Genomic DNA, 20,943 nt, shown 5'->3' with positions numbered 1-20,943 from the left:
TCCAACCCCTGAAACCTGAGAATGTGATCTTATTTGGAAAAAGGATCTGGGCGGATTTAAGGAGGTGAATAGGATTTCTAGATGAGGTAATCCTGAAATACCCAGGTAATCCGTAAATCCAATAACATTTTCTTATAAGAGACAGAAGAGGAGAAGACAGAAAGACAGGGCAGATGACCATGAAAAGACAGAGACACAAACTGAAGTTACATAGCCACAAGCAAAGGAACCTCTGGAGCTACCAGAACCTGGAAAAGCAAGGAATGATTCTCCCTTACTTAGAGTCTTCTGGGAAAGTGTAGCCCTGAGAACACCTTGATTTCAGACTTCTGGCTTCCAATTCTGGGAAAGAATAAATTTATGTTCTTTTAGGCCATCAAGTTTGTGCTAATTTCCAATGGCAATCCTAGTAAATTAATATACCCAGAACAAGGAATTATCTTTTCCAGAGAGGTAATGCAATGTAGTAAAAAGAATATTTTGAGTGAGATAGATTTATACTTAGACCTGGGGTTTCTTTCTCTATACTAGTTATGTGTCTTTGAACAAGTAACTTTATATCTCTATCTTCAGGTTCCTCATTAGTAAAATGATGGTAAGTCTCCCTTGTAGGGTCCCTGTGTGATATGGCTATATGTAAAGTTCATTGCTTACTGTAGGCATTCCACTGCTGTTATTCTGCTCAATATTCAGTACTCAATTAACCTGTTAATGATAGATTCAAACATGTGCAACATGTCTACAGACGTTAAAAACTATTGTTTTCCTTGAAAATCAACATACATTTTAGCAAGGTATTAATTAGGGCACATGGGATTGATTAATGTGGACACTAGTTGTGCAATACTAATGTTTTAAGAAACCTTTATTACAACCTGACTATTCATGTCATTTTAAATAACTCTCCTGGTTGTCAGTGGAACCATATTCAGTCTGTTCTTTTACTGCCTCATCCTTAATATCCTCCATAGTTTCTTATACAGAAACAATGGAAAAGCCAGAGTATTAGCAGAAAATGTTTGCATCTAGCTTGGGCTTAAGACAGATATAGAGTCAAAACTGTGGTCACAGAATTCTCCTAAATGTTAGTCTCAGAAAATTGACAACAGCATAATTACTTCTAGGACAAAGTAGTCAAATTCATTCACACCATTGATACCTTCCTATCCCTGATATTAAAGCAGACAAAAAAGTAATTCTATCAATAATTTTATAGATGAATAATATAGGAATCATTTGGTTCAGGTATTTCTTATTCTGGAATAACGCAATACAAATTGAGACTCTAGTGAGAGCTATTCAAAATACACAAACAAAAGTGAAATCAATTTTCAAGAATTGATCTTTCTTACTTTTCTAGGGACAAATTGAAACTGTTATAAAAAAATTCTAAAAAAATATGTAATAAATTAGCTATACTATCATGTGTAGCTATTGTAATTTATTTTTTATTCATTCACTCAACAAGCATTTATTAATTGCCTAGTTAATGTCAGGCGTTGTATTAGGCACTAGAGATACAGCCTTGAATAAGACATACTACTCCCTACCTTAAAGATGATTTAGGCCAAACAATGAATGATAATAAAGTGCACATTACATGAATGTAATCTAAGGCAATTATAATTAGGGAATCAGGGAAGGCATTCTACAGAAAGTAAGCTTTAAATTCAGACTTGCTAAATTGGTTTTATTTCAGTGGAGGTGAGCAGATAGGGGAAGAAAGGCGTAATGAAGGGTATTCAAAACAAAGAGAAGAACATATGCAAAGACTAGAAATAAGAGTGAGTGTGGTGCACTGAAGGCATGAAAACAAGTTTAATATGATTGGAACACAGAGTGCAAGGTGAAAAGGGGCATGCATCGGTTTAGAAAATCACACAGGAGCCAGGTTGTAAGATTAGTGTTAAGGAAGTCGGAATACTATTGCAATAATTAAGGTGAGATAAGATGGTACCTTGGATGAGGGTAGTAGTTCTGATATGAAGAAGACTGAACAGATTAAGGTCATTCTTAGGAGGAAGATCAAAAGTACCAGGTGATTGACTGCATGTGGAATAGTAGAGGATGTGGAAAAGGTAATGTCAGGTTTCTAATGTGGGCAATTAAGTAGCAATACTGGAGGTGAGAGCATGTTTGGGGCAAAGAGTTGAGTTTAGAACATGTTGAGTTTGAGATGTCATCCAAGAAAAGAGGTGTAGAAAGCAGTGCTCAAAGAGAAGCCTGAGCTGGAGAAAGATGTGGTGGTCATTCAGATAAAGATTCTAATGAAATCTATGGGAGAAAATGAGATTGTCTGGGAAGACTGTCCAAAATGAGGAGAGAGCCTAAGAGAGAGTTCAGAGAACATCAACTTTAGTATTACAAAGATTAAGTAAGATTAGCAAAGCTGCCTCTAATGAGACTTTATACAACCCCCTTCATAATGAATTTTTACTTTCTACAGCAATTCAGAACTCACACTTCTCTCTTTTGACTCAAACAAAATTATAAGATAAGCAGGGTGGGCAATAGAACTTCTTACAGATAAAAATAATCTAGGTTTCAAGAGTTTAGGCTTGAGGTCATGGATCTCTTTATTTCCAGATTAGTTTTCTTACCATATCATTACTCTACTCCCAGGGATTAGCTCCTTATAGCTTCTTCTTTGTTGTTAACCTGGGCTGTGGCCTAGGTGTCCTTTTAAAGGGGTGAAGCTTTTTTGCACTGTATTGTATTAAAAATTTCTCCATCTGGAACTGATGAAAGGACAGAAGGGCTAATCTGAAGCAAAACTCCAGAGTGGCAGAACTGTTTTTTAGAGCTTCCCACCTCCTTCATCTCTACCTTCCCCCTTCTTTAAAAACTTTATTCATTCACTCAACAATTAGTTATTAAGATAATTTGTGAATATGGAAATTAATAAGCCATACCCAATCCCTACCGTCACGGAGCTCACACAATAGTAGAATGGCAGACATAACAACTAACACACTAAAAGTTAAGAAAGAGAGGAGTGTGGAACCAGAGGAGCACACCAAGGGCATACCTAGCCTACACTGAAGAGGTTAAGGAGCACTTCTTGTAATAACAATATTTCAACTAAGATCTAAAAAATGGTTGAAGGTGACTGTCTTGGCCACTATTGCAAGGAGAAAAACGGATTCAACCAATGAATTTAGAAAACTTTAATAGAAACATAGGTTAGTGAGCCATCCTTTAGTATTTTTCAAAAAAGAAATACCAGAATTTGCAACACTTGATCCAAAAAGAATGAATCTCCTCAAATTGTGGAATTCCTCCATTAGTACTGATATGGTTTGGCTGTGTCCCCAACCATACCTTACCTTTAATTGTAATACCAGGGTAGAATTGTAAACCCCTAGTACAAGGTGATTGGATTGAGGGGGACGATTTACCCCATGCTGTTCTGGTGATAGTGAGTTAGTTCTCACAAGATCTGACGGTTTAAAAGTGTTTGGCAGTCTCTTCCTTCTCTCTTTCTCTCTCTCTGTCTCTGTCTCTGTCTCTGTCTCTGTCTCTCTCTCTCTCTCTCTCTCTCTCTCTCTCTTCTCTCTCTCTCTCCTCTCTTTCTCCTTTCTCTTTCTTCTCTCTCTCTCTCTCTCTCTCTCTCTCTCTCTCCTGCCACAATGTAAGATGTGTCTTGCTTCCCTTTTTGCTATGATTATGTTTCCTGAGGCCCCCCCGGAACTGTGAGTCAATTAAGCCTCTTTTCTTTATAAATTGCCCAGTCTCAATAGCTCTTTATAGCACTGTGAAAACGGACTAATACAAGCACTATCCAAGGATAACAGAGAACATTACTCTCACATATCTCAACTCATACCATGTAGGCAGGCACTTAATCTACCTCCTCGTGAGTCCAGATTTGAAGGCAAGGAAAGAACTCTAAGTATCTTGTCTTATTTATCCTTTAGGACTCTAAGTTATATTATCTCCATTATGCAGTAGAGAAAAAATCATCTGAAATAATTATGCAAATCTGCCCAAGATTTCAAGCCACTAAATGGGGAGCTAGGTCTTCCTTCTGGTCAATTGGCTCCAAAGCATCTATTTGTTCTACCTTGAAATATATATATATATATATATATATATATATATATATATATATATATATTTGTAGAGATGGTGTCTCACTATGTTGCCCAGGTTGGCCTTGAACTCCTGGCCCCAAGCGGTCCTCCCACCTCAGCCTCCTAAAGCACTGGGATTACAGGCATAAGTCCCCATGGCCAGCCAAGCATATGTTTTTATAAAGAGTTGTGCACAGATGCTCATAGATACATTATTTGTATTGCTGCAAATTATAAACAATCTAAATGCCCATCCTGAAGTGAATGGATAAAGAAATTATAGTATACATATACAGTGGAATCTACACAGCAATAAAAAGGTTGAATTATTGATACATGCTACAACATAAATGGATCTCAAAATTAATATACTGAGTGAAAGGACAAAACTAGTGCATAAAATTCTATTTTTATAATAGAATTCTAATTTTTATAAAATTCTAGGAAATGTAAGCTACTGCGTAGTGACAGAAAACAGACCTATGGTTGCATAAGAAAACTACTGGAGTAAATATATATATATAAGCTGGGGGTGGTGGTGCATACCTATAGTCTCAGCTACTGGGAAGGCTGAGGCAGGAGGATCACTTGAGCCCAGGAGTTTGAGGTTACAGTGAGCTATGATCATGCCACTGCACTCCAGGTGAGTTGACAGAGTGAGTCCCTATCTCAAAGAAAGAAAAAAAAAAGAGTTACTTTATCTTGTGTGAAGATGTAGGCATAAAATGGCTGGACAATATGGTAAATATATGTTTAACTTTTTAAAAACTGTCAGACTGTCTCCAAAGCCTGTACCATTTTACTTTACTGCCAGCAACTTACGAGGGTTCCAGTTTCTTCATATACTCAAAAATCTTGCTATGTTCAGTCTTTTAAATGTCAGTCATTCTAAAGGATGTGTAATAGTGTCTCATGGGTTTAATTTGCATTCTCCTAATGACTATTGATATTGAGCATCATTTCCTGTGCTCATATACCACCTTTTTCTTTTTTTGAGGTGAAGTGCCTGATCAAATCTTTTGCTCATTTAAATAGTATGTTGTATATTATTGAGTTTTCAAAGTTCTTTATATTTTCTGGATATAAGTTTTTTATCAGACATATTCTTTGAAAATATTTTCTTACAGTCTGTGGCTTATCTTTTCATTTGCTTAATAATGTTTTCAAAGAGAAGAAGTTTTTAATTTTGATAAAATCTAATTTATCAACTTATTCTTTTATCTGTCATTCACAACTGAATTGTGCACTGATCATCTCCTAACATACTAAATGATTTACTTATCTTTTCACTGATAGATCCCAAGTGGCCAGTATAGTACTGAATACACAGTAGGTATCAATAAACATCTGATGGATAAATAAAATTTCAAGTAGTGAAAGGAAAGTTATAGAAACTTAGTTCATTGGCAGCATAGAAAATAAAATAGCCTCAAATGTAAAGCCATATTCAGTTTTTTTGTTATCTGACCTAGTATGAAGTTTGATCCATAAAAGGACCCAAATTTATTAAATCTTGTTAAATAACCTGATGCTCTCGAGAGAGAGAGACAATTCTTTCTTCCCCAAAATAGAAATGTGAAATTCCATAGAACTTAAATATAAAGCAATTAATTCCCTACCCACCTCTGTCCCTCACCTCACCCCGGACTCAAGTGCTATATGAATGCCTGTAAATAAATCAAGGCTGCTAAATTCTCAAAAGTTCTAATTGTGCCAATTATAAATAGGCCTCAGGATGAATTTCAACTAGCAGTGTCCCCAAAACCATTATCTGCAACTATAATCCATTATCTTTCTTTCATAATTAATTTTTCTAATAAGTCAGTCCTATTTGTTTTATTTAAGTGATATTCCAGTAATCCCATTTTCCCAACAACCAATGCCAACTGTAACTATATACATATTTCCATTAAATACAACAAATACATTCTTATATTATGCAAAACACTAAATTGGGCAGTGAAAGTTTTTTCTCATAAGTAATAAGGTAATGTGCTACATTGGTCCTCAATTGCACTTGTCTTAACCAAGTGAATTAAGAGTCCAGTGGAAATTTATAATCACTTTGAAGACTTCCAGGTATGTGGGTGCTTAAACAGGTACTCAAAAGATGCTGCTTATTTTCATAGATTTTAACATCTAAATAAGTGGGAACAATGGCAATTACCAGAGATAAAAATAGGTGGATAGATAAACACACATGAGACATGTATGTTAGAGACGTATCTATTATAGAGTATAATAGGGTTGTATACACATCTACATATACCTGTGTACTCTCTCTCTTTCTCCCTCTCTCTCTCTCTCTCTTTCTCTCTCTCTTTCTGTATGTGTGTGTGTGTGAAATCAAAATGCAATTTACTGGAACACGGAAGACCTAGTGGTCAAGCAGCTGAGAGAATTCACCACACTGATGAGCTTTCTTTCTCAGAGAGCTAGCTCCTCAGGCCCTCACTCAAAGTCTTTTTATTCTTTTTAGATACAATTCTAATGACTTGGATATCTACTTTTCCATCCACAACAGACTAAATGCTGAAAACTCGAGAGCATAGGTGAGCTTGTGGTTGAGGCTAGCTGCAAGCAGCCTGACTTAGGGAGAAATAAGAGCTCTCCTAGAGCCAAGCTGGGGACTGTCCTGGTGGGGACACTGAGACACACTGGTTAGGAGGAGGTCTAGTACAAATAGACAAAATTGCTTGGATGAAGGGAAATCAATCTGGGCCTAGTTCTTTTTTTTTTTTTTTTTCTGTTTTTAAACTTTTATTTTAGTTTCAGGGCTACATGTGCAGATTTCACATATATATATATATGGTGTGTGTTATGGGGATGCACAGATTATTTTATCACCCAGGTACTAAGCATAGCACTCAATAGGTAGTTTCTCAATTCTCACCCTCCTCCCACTCTGCACCCTCAAGTAGTCCCCAGTCTATTGTTTCTTTCTTTCTGTCCTTGTGTACTCAATGTTTAGCTCCCACTTAAAAGTGAGAACATGTGGTATCTGGTTTTCTGTTCCCTGGGCCTAGTTCTTTTGGATGAAACCTTTGAGAACTCAAGATAAGGTGATATGGATCCAACAGGAAACTAGTAGAGAAAACAAATTCATTATTTTGCTAGACGATGCTAATTGCTTTTTAAATAATTGTTTCTCTATGAATTTTACTACCAGGCTTTTCTCAGCTATTCTGTATGAATTCAATACTGCCTGGATTTTTAAAACCACTTCTGACACTATAAACCAGACAAATCTTTCTAAAGAAATAAGAAGAAGATGGGGCCTTGCATTTCTCATAAAAGGAAAATGACTCCACCGTCAGTGTATTCATTACACACTGTTGAGGCATGAATTCAGGGAAAATTAGACTGAATATGAGATTACCATCCTAACTTTCTGAAACACTCCCAGCGCTGTCACCAGAGTTTTTAATTCAAATATTTACTCTTGATCTAAAAATATCTTAGTCCAAGAAACTGAATGATTACTCCACAGTTAAAGTATATTTAGTGATCTGAGAAAGAAGAAGTTTCTTTTTACTCAAGCAAATGGTTTTAGTACCCCCACCAATTAGTAGCTTCTTCATATGGGAGCCATGATTATAAAGGAATGGGACTAATTTTTTAAACAAATCTATAGGCTTCTAACAATGGCTATTTTTCACAATGGTCACCTTGGAAGAAAGTTACTCCAGGCATACTGTCATTACTTGAGAGTTGGGATCTTTCCTTTAGAATTGGATCATGAGGAAAAAACCACTTTGTGCTTCATAGTTACCCTCTCTTAACACCACATATCCCTGATTACCAACTTTGAATATGCCTCATTTACACTGATCAACCAAAAGCCTCCCTCCTGGAGATTGGTATCATGGCCTATTTATCCTGGGCTTTGCTGGGAGGGTGGGGGATGAAGAGGGTTTGTAGGAATTAAGAGAGTCTATTTTTAACGATTGCATCTGTGAAACATATGAAATTCCTTTGGCAAAAATGCAGTATAAAACTAAGATTATCAAGGTCTTTTTGTGGGACCAGTGAAATGGAGAAAAAATTCTCCATGACAAAATAGAGGCCTTTTAGGAATCCTTTTTTCTTCTGAGGTTGGCATGTGTGTGTTTCTGGCTTGGCTCTCACCTGATCTGCTCTTTCAGAATCTACGGTAGTCATTTGGTACCTGGAATCCAGGAAAATTCCAACCTCACCCCAGCACTTGTGCAATAACACAGTAAGGCACATCGAGTCAAATTTAAGCACCTAGTCCAGTGTTCTTTGCACCCTGTGGGCCTTCAGTAAGTACTTGTTGATTGACTGAATATGTGACTCACTATTGATGTGAATTAACTATATACATATTGCATTAAAATAAAACAATCAACCAAAATACTTTCCAGCTTTCCGAAAGTAATGCATCCAATTGACAGAATCATTCTTATCCTCCCTAATCCCCACTTCCTCCAAACCAATTCAAAGGAAAACAGAGAATATAAAGAAGCAAAAATGAACACAAGAAAAACAATTAGCTGATGCACTCTGCAAAGCCTGTAATATTATCTAGAATGACAGCATAGCCATTGTTCGTGCTGCCAGAGCCCTGCATGTTTGCTAGCTCACCCAAGGTCCTGGGAGAATAATAAACTAAGCAGATTAGATGTAGACCGATGCCTCCACGCCACCACCAACTCACACAACACACACACTGTTCTGAGTGTCTGAACACATGCAGGCAGGTAAACCCAGAAAATGGGCACTCCATGTTGGCAGGAGGGGAAGAGGCTGCCAACAAACAGGGCCTGTTTATTATTTAACAGTTGGTACTGCTAGAGGCCTGGCACTGCTATAGAGCACTCTCTGTTTCAGTGCAAGTCAGCCTGATTATGAGAGCGTGTGAGCCAAATCGTGTTTACCATAGTCTGTGAGAACCTCTGTGCCCCCAACAGACATGGAAATTCTTACAATAGCTCTCGTCCAAACAGAGAAAAATCACTCCTGAGGTGGAGGTAAAAGGCCCCACATGCTTAAATTTTGTCTGATGGCCTGGCTCAGTGTTTCTACGTGTACTTGCTTTTTTCCTGCTCAAGACAAGTCATTCCTCTCTAATGATACAGTTTCTAATCCTCTGCCTTTGGTTACTTTACTTTGGGACCTAAATCAACCAAATAATATGTCAATCACCCATCTCCTGATATTGCTTATGCTGTCCTGCACACTTTGGCTTTTCAGCAAAAGAATCTGCTGCCCAGGGCGGCTACCTCCTGCTTCTCCTTCGCCAGGGCTGCCTCTGCAGTAAGTCTCTTCTCTGCCAATGTGGGCCACAGGTGGATGCCTTCCTACAAATCCAATCAGCAGGATAATGTGCTACTATCACAAGAGTGGACCTTAATGACAAAGAGCCCTGCTTAGATGGTCACCCCATTAACTTTGATTTGATTATTCTGCCCTAGCAGAACACTTGGCTTCACAACCACAGATGGCAACAGCCCAACATAAAACCTGTAGAGAAAGTAGTCATGTTGGGTTCATACATTTTCAAAATATTAAATTTCATGTAAAAATATAAACATGACAAGTATTGAGAGAGTCCCTGGTTCCCTAGGAAAGCTCTGTTCTCTCTCTCTCTATTTTTTTTTTTTTAAATAAACCAAGGTCGAGCACATAAGACATAAGACAATTGTGCTAACTAGGCAACAGTGATAATCTAATCATTTCTTTTGAAATTCAACATAAATCAACATTTCTTTTAAGTGTAAAAACCTGGCTTTTATCTTCCATATACAACCAAGGCAATTTTTTATACTTTATGTGACTCTATTCTATACAACTGTTTATACATTCAGGATAAAATTTGGTTCTGTATAAGTTAGTTCAGTATTTTGAAATATAATTGTACATTGGATACACTTCCTCTGTGACCATGAGTAAATCATCAGAATGCTTTCTACCAATGAGGGTAGAGGCATAGCAAACTATAAGTCTTATCTGAAACTATATGCAGTGATTGTTTTGTGTTTTTTTCTAATTGACAGTTGATATTTGTATGCTAAATTCTCAAAATACTATTTGTTTTTAATTAAGTCCTCAAATTTGCTGCACAAGGAAAATGATACATGCTTTGTATTGTTAAGTAAATACATAATTTTATACTTTCCATGCTACTGTGGTTTTCAAAGAAAGTAGTTGTCCCTAGATCACAGATTATATACACATACATAACAAAAAAACTTCACAAAAACAAGAAAAACATGAAAAAATAATTGCCTAGCTAGGATCAAGTTAACCCATAGTTTAATTTAATCATCTCCTCTACTAAGGATCTGATAAGAGATACTTAAGAAACAGCCCCAAATTAAGGCAGTAGAATCAGGAAATCCTTTTTTTTGGAGGAGGAGGGGATGGAGTCTTGCTCTGCTGCCCAGGCTGGAGTGCAGTGGTGTGATCTGGGCTCACCGCAACCTCCACCTCCAGGATTCAAGCTATTCTCCTGCCTCAGCCTCCCAAGTACCTGGGACTGCAGGTGCCTGTCACCACGCTTGGCTAATTTTTGTATTTTTAGTAGAGACAAGGTTTCACCATGTTGGCCAGGTTGGTTTCAAACTCCTGACCTCAGGTGATCTGCCTGCCTCAGCCTCCCAAAGTGCTGGGATTACAGGTGTGAGCCACTGTGACTGGCCAAAATCAGGATATCTTTCCCAAAACATCCTCCGTATAGCAACACTCATAACTAATACTTTATGGCAGAATAATAAACCTGATCATAGGTTCACATGGAAAAAGTTGGTATTTCAGCCATGACCAAAATATAAACAGGATTCTTCATGGTGAATAGATAAAAGATAGATAGTGTGTTTATCTCTGTGCTGAGATACTTCATCATAAGTGGTAGGAAAGACAGTAGTAGCTCACATTCATTAAGAGGTATGCTGCAAGAATGTAACATGCATACACCCAGTTAATCTTCATAACAACCTTTATTTTTTGGTGACTACTATTTACAGTGATTACTATTATTTTCTCTACTTAACAGATAAGGAAACCGAAGCATAGAGTGGTTAAGTAACTCGTCTAAGGTCCTGCATTGTGTAAATAAAGGGTATACAATTTGAACTAAGGTGATCTGGTTCCAGAGTCTAAGTGTAATCACTGTGTTCTGCTTCTCATAATAATGATCATTGTTTCTAAGGCTTGTGTTCAATTTAAAACTGTATATTCCCTGAGGCTGTAGAATGTTAGAGCTGAAGTAATTTAAAATGATCTAAAGCATGGCCTAAAGCTCCAGGTGGGGAGAGGAAGTTTGGGAAAACTGCGTAGCCTCGAAATTTTGTGGATAGGCACTTTTCTGGGAAAAGAATATGAACCACTTATGTAGTCTAAATGTCTCAGTTGAGAGACCGAAAATAAATAAAAAATAAAGCCACAGAGAAATGGGCATAAATGCTTCATATTTTCATGAGCAACATTAAGAAGAACCAAACCCAGAAACCAGGGCTCTTTTCATTATCCTGTCTACCCAATCTCTCTTAGGTGGCTCCCTTAAAGGTAGAAGAAATCTGTGTGAGAGATGCTAAGTCTAACTGTACCTCTACTTGGCTCCACAGAACTCAATAAAGCAAATCAAGGAGACGAGATGTTTAGTGTGGTGTCTTCTCCACTATTCAATGCTAATGGAAAAAATTGAGAACACATTTAAGAGGTAAGAAATAAAATTGTCTCTTTACAAAATTGACTGATTTATTCATTTAGCAAATACACACACCAGTACACACATACACAATTTATTTTAGTGGTATCCCAGAAACTTTCTAAATTTCTTTTTTATTTCTCTTGAGTCTTTTCATGCAATTTATATTTACCTAAAATTTATCCCTTATGTTCAAATTTTTCCCTTATATATATAAAGTATTCATTATGATCATTTTAATTTCCTCCATTTCTCTGGTTATTTCCCCATTGTATTTCTAAATTTGTGCATTTGTGGGATTTCTCATTTAGTAATTAAATCATGTGATATTGGTTTTGTTTATTGTTCTGTTATTGTTCTCTTTGAAAAAAACCAACTCTTTGATTTGATTTATTAGTGTGTCTCTTTCTTATTTTTAAATTCCTTAACTTCTGACTTTATTTTTTTTTTAATCATTTCCCTCTTTCTACTTTGTAGGTTTTTTTGTTGTTGATTTAGCCAGCTTCATGAGATGAATGGTAATAGGTTTATAATTATTTTCTTTTCTGTAATAATCATGTTTAAAGATATGGATATTCCTCTGAACACTGCTTTATCTATATCTATACATACTTATTTTCTGTAAATTCTGTAATGCCTCTTAAGCTAAAAATTAATTTTAAAAAGCTGTTGGTCTTTTTTCTTATCAATTTGCATGAGTTCTTATTTTTTTGGAGATAATGTTTTTGTCTGAGATATGAGTTGCCAATCAAAATTATAACTTCTTCATATCATGTTAGAAACTTTTCAAATTTTTTATTTGCTTGATTTTTCTTATTCACAACTCTGGTAATATCATTAGAAGTTCTTCTCTTTCCTCTCCCAGCTTTTTGCTTCCTACAGGGCTTTTGGTCCTATTATAGTTTTATTTTCTTCTTTCATCTCCTTCTTGTTCTCTCACAGACAATCTTATTTCTCCTTATTTGTCTTATCACTTCTTTGACCTTGTATATCTAGTTTTTGATCTTTATTTTATTTTATTTTAGAGACAGAGTCTTGCTCTGTCACCCAAGCTGGAGGGCAGTGGCATGATCTCGGCTCACTGCAACCTAAACATCCCAGGTTCAAGAGATTCTCATGCCTCAGCCTCTTGAGTGGCTGGAATTACAGGTGTCCGCCACCATGCTCGACTAATTTTTGGATTTTTAGTAGAGCCGGGGTTCCACCATGTTGGCCAGGGTGGTCTGGAACTCCTGACCTCAGGTTATCCACCTGCCTCAGCCTCCCAAACTGCCAGGATTACAGGCGTGAGCCACTGTGCCTGGCCTTGACCTTTTATTTTAAAGAGGTCAGAATTTTTTCTATTTATTTGCTAGTATGGAAGTCAGATATTATTTTCTTGTATAATTCTTCTTCTGGTAGACATTTTGATCTGGTTTCTTTGTGTTACTTTTGTTTTTGTTTAAAGCTATTAGCTTTGCTTAGCTGATAGCTAAGTATGGGTCCAATGCAGGTTTCTTTCTGATTATATTTCCTTTTTCAATGAGTTAATCCTAACATCTATTTGCTGCAGGAAAAAGGCTGGCATAGTAAACTGAAGACTTCAGAAAGTTTCATTTTGGTGCCAAATTTGCTGTTATGTTTTACCTTTCTCACCAACTATGCTGTACACATTGCTCAAGAGATACGGCTCTGCTCAATGTTCTCAGTGTCCTGTCTTCCCCATTTAGCTGAGTGGAAGTTGTAAAGAGCTTGCACAAAATCCTGCCTCTTATACATTTTCCAGGTTATGATCTAATGTTTCTTTATTTCTCCTCTCCTAAAGGTGATCAACGGTGGCAAAAGCTGGTGTGGTTTATCATCTCCACCTTGCCACCTATGCGTCCTGGTTTTGGTACATGTGGCAGCCTGGTGTCATTCTTCATTCACACCACCTCCTCTGTTGTAGAATTAGCCCCAGCAACCCTTCTGCAGACCACCTATAGCCTCGCACTTGCCTGCTGCATATAAGTAACTGGAGCCTGTGTCTTTCAGGGTCATTCCATCAACTTTTGGGTGTACTCTCTCCTGCCTATATTTAAAATACTCTCCACATTGTCCCTGCTCTAAATTTCATAATATTCCATTGTTTGTGATCTGAAATTGTACATGCCTTCTATAAGAAAAGGCTTTTTATATGTGTCTCATTTTTTGTTTGATTGTTTGTTGCACAGGAACATATGGGACAGTATTACATTTACTTTTTAATCTATGGCCTCCTAATTGGCAAAAACAAAACTTCACTTATTAACTTCTGTCTAATCCTTCTCTCAATCAAGTGCTTGCCCACCCTTGTCCTTAAACCAGGACTAATCCCTTGTAAGGTGTCCTATTGTAAGGTGTCCATTACAGCATTCACATTCATTGACCATTTATATTTCCCCTCATAATCATATTTGCATTTAAATAGGAGATTTGAAAAATCTAAACTAAACCTTAGACTTCCAGATGAAGTTATAAATTAAAACTGATTATGGAATGACAAATAACATGGTATATGTGGAAAAGAAGTTAGAGGACCACAATTAGTATCTGTAAAATGACTTCATGTGAATGAGTAATAAAGTTATGTTTGAGTTGCTTTAATCTTTAAAATTAGCTACTGCAATGCCTCATTGTTTTCTATCATAGAAGAGTGATAGGAAAATGAGGCGTTTGTCACAAGTAAACTTTCTAGTTACCTGTTTAAGCAGTTTTCTTTTAAGCTTTAAGGTGAAAATCTTTACACTGAGTTCTTATTTTCTGAAACGAAGTCACTTGACGTAGTGAAAATGTACTAGAGCGAGTAGTTCTGAATTCTTAAGCTCTTTCTGTTACTTATTATTTTTAATAAAGTTTCGGCCCATCATTTAGTCCACCCAAGCCTCAGTTCTCCCATCTGTAAAAATAAGAATGACAATACTTCCTTTCTTACAATGTAAGTTTTCTTTGAGTGAAAAATGACATAATACATGTCAAAATATTTTGTGTACTAACAACTAGAAAATGATAAGATCTTTAATAATAAAAGGTAATCCCAATAAAATAAGGTATTACACAACTATCAAAGATAATAGAGGCTCACAGGGCAGTTATGCAAATACTTTCATGAATCTTGTGTGTTTTTTTCTAGTTGTTTAGCCAAGGTCCTGACTTCTATTTCAGTTCTCATTGCCATCAGTGAGTCTGCTGCTAGAAAAAACACTTTCTGTCTTCCTGCCTCCTCTTCTCCAGTACATTTGTATAGTTTTTGTTTTTGTTTCTTTGGTGTGTTTTCTGTGGCTTTAAATCTGCTGCAAAAGATTACATAGAGTAATGAAAAGAGAAAGCAGCTTTGGAGTCAGACGGACCTGGTTTGAATCCTGACTCTGTCTTTGTGCTCATCATTTAACATCCCTGAGTCTGTTTTCTTATCCATAAAATGAATTTAATCACTGATACCCTGCAGGACTATCTAATATGTGAAGTTCTTGGATTTCATCAAATCTCATTTGCCTTCTTAAAACTATATTTTGCTTATTTCAATGTTTTTAATTGAAGTTTTACAGCATCTGACAATGGATATATTGTTGCACTGTGATCAATAATTATTTTATTCAATGAATCATTTCACTTTTTTTCTATGTCACCATAGAATTCAGTTTTCTGGCCGGGTGGGGTGGCTTACACCTGTAATCCCAGCACTTTGGGAGGCTGAGGTGGGTGGATCACTTGAGGTCAGGGGTTCGAGAGCTGTCTGGCCAACATGATGAAACCCCATCTCTACTAAAAGTACAAAAAAATTAGCTGGGTGTGGTGGCAAATGCCTATAGTCCCAGCTACTCAGTCCCAGCTACTGAGGCAGGAGAATCACTTGAACCTAGAAGGCAGAGGCTGCAGTGAGTTGAGATTGTGCCTCTGCACTCCAGCTTGGGCAACAGAGCGAGACTCCGTCTTCACATTAAAAAAAAAAATCCAGTTTTCCTTAAAATCAACTTTTTGTTTATTTCCTTGGATGGAGGTCTTCAAACTACTAGTAGAGATTGATCTTGCTATTTCTATTGTCAGGAAGGGAAAACAAAGGGAAAGATGAAAACTTGTTGGATTAACTCCCATGTCACCAGGAAAAACAGGATTAGCACTCAGTCTCTTATTCTGTGATCTGCTGATAACCTGTTGAGCTAGCATTATCCTAGCATCAAAGGGGGAAACATCTATTCATTTCTAATTATTTTTTTAAAAAAACGGTATTATAGAGATTGTTCTCTTTATGTTCAAAATAAATAAAACATCCAAGTGATTCCTGGGACTTGGGAGAAAGGGGAAGGTAAACCAAAGGCTGTGGCCAGAGGGCAAGAAGGAGGTAAAGGAGATAAAATTTGTGGCAGGTGAATCCTAATCCATCATAACATGACAGAAGTATTTAAAAAGGAAAACTACTCTCTCTGCTCATCTGAGGCTTCCTCCAGAACCCTGTAGGAAAGGAAGATATACTGCTGAGTCTTCATTTGGGGAGCAGCAGGAGAAGGCAGTGCCTCCTTAGCCAAATGAACCCTTCCTGACAGCTGTGGGGATACGTGTTTGTGCCACCAAGCCCCTTAGAAAATTATTCCTAAAATGACTAATGTTTAATCAGTCAAAACAACAACAACAACAACAGAAAAAAAAAAAAAAACAGCTTCAAAGAGAAAGCTATGTGGAGCAACTAAATAACCCAATCTTAACGTGACCTTCCTAGCATTATTTTAGGGACGCAATAGGGTATAGAGAGTGAAAAAGACCCTGAGATGGGATTTACAAGTCTTAATTTTAGTTTCAGCAGTTTCACTATCTAGCTGTGTGGTATTAGACAAGTGGCTTAACCTCTCTGGACCTCTCTGATCCTTCATATTTAAAATGAGGGGGTTGATTACCAAGTGATGTCTAAGAGCCCTTCTAGAGATAAAAATTCCCCAATCTATGATAATAATAATTAACATTTGATGGTCCTTTACCACCTACAAATGATTTCCACATACATTATCTAATTTGATATTCATGCCAGTTCTGAGGTAGTATTACTATGATTATGCCCATTTTTAGAAGAGAGATTCAGAAACCACAAAATGGCAGAGTTGGCAATGAACAGATGTTCCCAAGAGGCAAATACCCCTTCAGTAAAAGAAGCAGCTGATGCTAACAAGGATAAGTAAGAGCAGACAATTCAGCCTGTGAGCTCTTGTTTAGGGGTACAACAGAATTTCTGAAAGCTTCATTGGGGTAATGATAATCCACCATGTGGAATGTTATCTGATGATGTATTTATCAAAAAAAACTAATAAAAAGAAAATTAAAAAAAGATACAATAATTGTTACTGCACTACACTCTAATGAATTATTGTGTTCAAGGTTCCTACAAAAAAAAGTAATATTATACTCGGCTTATGTTTTAATTGATTTATTAATATTTTATCACAGGAATGTAATTTAAGCTCCTCATGATTTAGATCTCATAAACCTTTAGCATTTTGCAAATTCAAATTCCAATTTAAAGCCAGGGCGAGCAATTAACTTTTCTATCATCTTGTCAGGGGAGAAGGTTCGTGTTTAATTTGAGACAAAGTGACAGAAATATATATACACTGTATGTATTACTCCAATTTAATTTATGAGTCAGCACCATCCACCTTCAAAATGTAGATTTAATAGAAGAGGAGGAAGAAAAGGCTGTGCTGTCATGATAGGGCTGTAATATCTGCCCTGAATTTCTTACATATTAAAAAAAAAAAGTCACTGGTTTGTTGAGATACCAAGCTAGATTGATTGCAGGCCTATTTCCAGTTCTTTTGTTTCAAATTCCACTTACTAATTCTTTTCTCATACAGCACATAATCTCATGGATATCACAGGGAGCTCCTACCCCTGCTTCTACCTCTACTCCTACCCCATTCTCCATTGCCATGCATAGCTGCTTCTATGAGCTTATCCCAAATCTTGACAAGTGAGATATACTATGGTAAATATTGCTTTGAGGTCATGTCTTCATCATCTTTCTCACCTTTCCAAAGACATCTTCTAAGTGTTCTCTACCTAAAACAAACAAACATTAAAACTTCTCACAATTTTATATTTTAATGTTCAGGGTATATCTGGCAAGGGAAAACACTGGCACTTTCCAGTGATCCTTTACAAAACATTTAAGGACAGGATGTTAATAAATAAGCTAAAACCACAGAAGGTAGTCAGGTGAACTGTAGGGAAGTACTTCCCCCCTTGGTGGTTATTAAGCACAGGAACAGGGCTGCGGAGAGAGGTTGAGGTATTCTTACTAGCTCTGTTATCCTATAATTCACCAAAGGCACAATGCTCTATGCTGATGAGATGAGTTACATGACATCTCCTCCCTGGTTCAATCAAAGGAAAGCAATTTACATCTCAAACCAGTTCTCTCATCAGTGGGACATAAAAACTGCAGAACAGAGACGCAGCAAATGTGCTTATTTATACAGCCTCAACTCAGTTGCCACTGTTCTTTATTATTTTCCTTCTCTCCCACCTCCCCTGTATGGTGGCCATTTTGAATAGGATGCTTTAAATTCTAAAGTGAGAAAAAAACAGAACTAAGAACAATTGAGGAACAAAATTAACTAAAGGCATCTTGTGCTTCTGACAATCAGTGTCCCTTGTGGTGCTAGGCCAATCCCTTTGTTCCATTTCAAAATAAAATTGAATTCCCCTCGCGGGCCACAGGAAAAGAATTAGACGATTAATGGAAAATTCTGGAAGCGTCATAAATGTTTATTCATTTTTCAGGCATACAGTGCTGTGCTACATAAGTGAATACAGTACATTCGTCAATGAAAAGCTATGTTGAATTATGTGAGGTCTTCATTCATAAAACAAGCTTATTTTTACTAACAGTCTCTATTAATCTCAGCTTAATTATATTAGGCATTTTGCACTTGCATACAAAAGCGAAAATGGCCAAAACTGCATTGACTGCACCTGCTTAAAAGCAGTCATATCCCTAAAAACCATTGCAGGGAACAAGCTCCCACAGACATGGCTTTTAGGCAGAATATGGGATTATGGCAGAGGGGTTTAAATACAGGAGGTAAAAATGGTAATCATATTCATCAACTACACAAAGAAGTAAAAACAAGAAGCTCTAGATAATTCTTTTTAGTGGACTCACTAAAATAACAATAACAGCTTGATGAAGAGAACATGATTGTCGAAAGCTTGTCCATTTTACATTTTCTCTTTACATAGTGCAATGAAAAGGAAGCACCTGCAGTTTCTAGTTGTATGTGTTCGTGTGTGTGTGTGTGTGTGTGCGTGTGTGTGTGTGTGTGTTTGTATGATGTTGAAAGAAATCGTGGACATCACATTTACTTTAGGAGCTACTAGTCTAATCTTAAGTTCACATTCCCTATCATAAAGTTGTATTTGAGCCCTCTAGGAACACCCATGCAGTGCAGAAACATTCTTCACCTAAAAAGGGCAATCCTTGCTTCACACCCTTTTCCTTCATTCACACACATCAGCATCTTATCACTTTGGACATTAAAGTAAAACAGACTTCTTTGTCATGAATATTTTTAGATAATATACACCAAAATATCATGTATTTTCCATTATTTATTAGAATCTACTTTACTGATATACACTAGCCCACTATAACATCACTGTAGTGATGTCTTACTACTTACCTAAAAAAATTACTATTAACTACATATCGCAGGTATTTGAAGTACGTAAGAAAACCATAAACTGAATTGTATTGGAGGGCTGGTATGATCTCACATGAAGTTTGAGATATCATTTTTAAAAACAGAAATTGCATTTAGTTAATGCATCTTACACTAAATCAGTCAATTTTCAAGGTTGTATAATGAGAAAAAAATATTTTTTTAAAAACGATAACTGAAAAATTTCATAGGAGCATTTCACATGACAAGAGAATTCTTCCTCTCTCCCCTCTGCTGCCTGCCTGTCTTCCTTCTTTCCTTTTCTTCCCTCCTATCTTCCTTCCTCCCCTCCCTCTCTCCCTCCCTCCCTCCCTTTCTTTCTTCCTTCCTTTTTTCCTCTCTCTCTTCATCTTCTTTCCTTCCTTCCTTTAATTTTGTGAAAGAGGTTATAAACTTTGGGTAAGAAAATAGTATTTTTGTTTCATAATTCACATGCTTTAACTATTCATCATACTGCTTTAGGGGAAAATTTGGATGACTTCTTATGGCATAATTTTTCTTAGCGTCTATAGATATCTTTCAGGGCTCTAGCTATTTCCAAACATTCTTATAACAGCCTCCAATACTCCACACTGCAATATACAACATGCCCTAAGCAAACGTTGTCTTTTATAAAAGACTGCAATAGCTAGTGAAGAAATACTTTTTCAATTACTTTTATAAAGGCACAGAGCAAATGACAGTACAGTATGTGCATAAATAAAGCAAAGGTTCAAACTTCACTTTTACAACTACAATGTCACTAATAGACATCATCCTCTCCCTGCTGTTCTGCATATCTAGATTCAAATCTGAGGCTTAAACATTGTTTTAATGGCAAAACAAAATAAAGGGCTAACCTAATCTTTCAGGTTCCAAAAAAGGTACTGGAGAGTAATTCTGTTTATATAGGTGTTTGTCACGATGGACATTCAATATATAAACTTCTAAAATTGGGACCTGAATATGTGTTTTATAAAATGATTTGCTATAGGTCTTCATGGGGAAGACAACAATCCCTAGTATATCAAACACTGTGGTTTATTTTTTTAAATCCTCATAAATATCTTCAAGAATGGTTACTATAATGTAAGAAGTGTCAGCATTATCAGAACAATCAGAGATTTCCATAGGCAGGATAACATCAGAAATTACATTATTAGAACAGATAGCCCTCATACTCAATGCATCTGACAAGGTCATTTAAACCAAAGGGTAGGAGATGCTATAGGATGATTATGAGAGCAGTTGCTTTCTAAGTGGTAAAAAGGTAAAAATAAAGCACCTGCAGTGCTGTTCTTTCACTTTACTTCCTGCCCTCACAGTCATCCTGGAGATCTTACTGGTGTGCTTTAACTGTCTTGTGGCATTCTCTTTCAAAAGCATCTTCAGGGACTAAACTTCAGGTTTTCTCAGATAGACATAGTGCTGTGCCACTTGACTGAAGGCGTTTACTCCTTGCATGGTTTCACTAAAATCAAGAGCATGATAAAAACATCTTAAGATCTGAAACTGG

The 20,943-nt window shown here is 36.7% G+C and overlaps 1 protein-coding gene across 12 annotated transcripts in view; it reads right to left on the bottom strand.

Moving 5' to 3' along the window:
- Nucleotides 1-20,943, bottom strand: part of ZBTB20 (zinc finger and BTB domain containing 20) — a 790,532-nt gene that overhangs the window by 501,759 nt on the left and 267,830 nt on the right. For 2 of the 12 annotated variants that reach the window (XM_074405337.1, XM_074405336.1), the window contains exon 5: nucleotides 4,620-4,737. The exons of the other annotated variants lie outside the window; for them this stretch is intronic. The gene's annotated coding sequence lies outside the window, so the exon portion shown is untranslated. The remainder of the gene's footprint in view (nucleotides 1-4,619; nucleotides 4,738-20,943) is intronic. 12 annotated transcript variants of the gene reach the window in all.

Source organism: Saimiri boliviensis, chromosome 8 (genome assembly GCF_048565385.1).
Source record: "Saimiri boliviensis isolate mSaiBol1 chromosome 8, mSaiBol1.pri, whole genome shotgun sequence".
NCBI classification, from domain to species: Eukaryota; Metazoa; Chordata; class Mammalia; order Primates; family Cebidae; genus Saimiri; species Saimiri boliviensis.
Note: the sequence above shows the minus strand (reverse complement) of the source record. Positions and strands in the feature narration are given on the sequence as shown.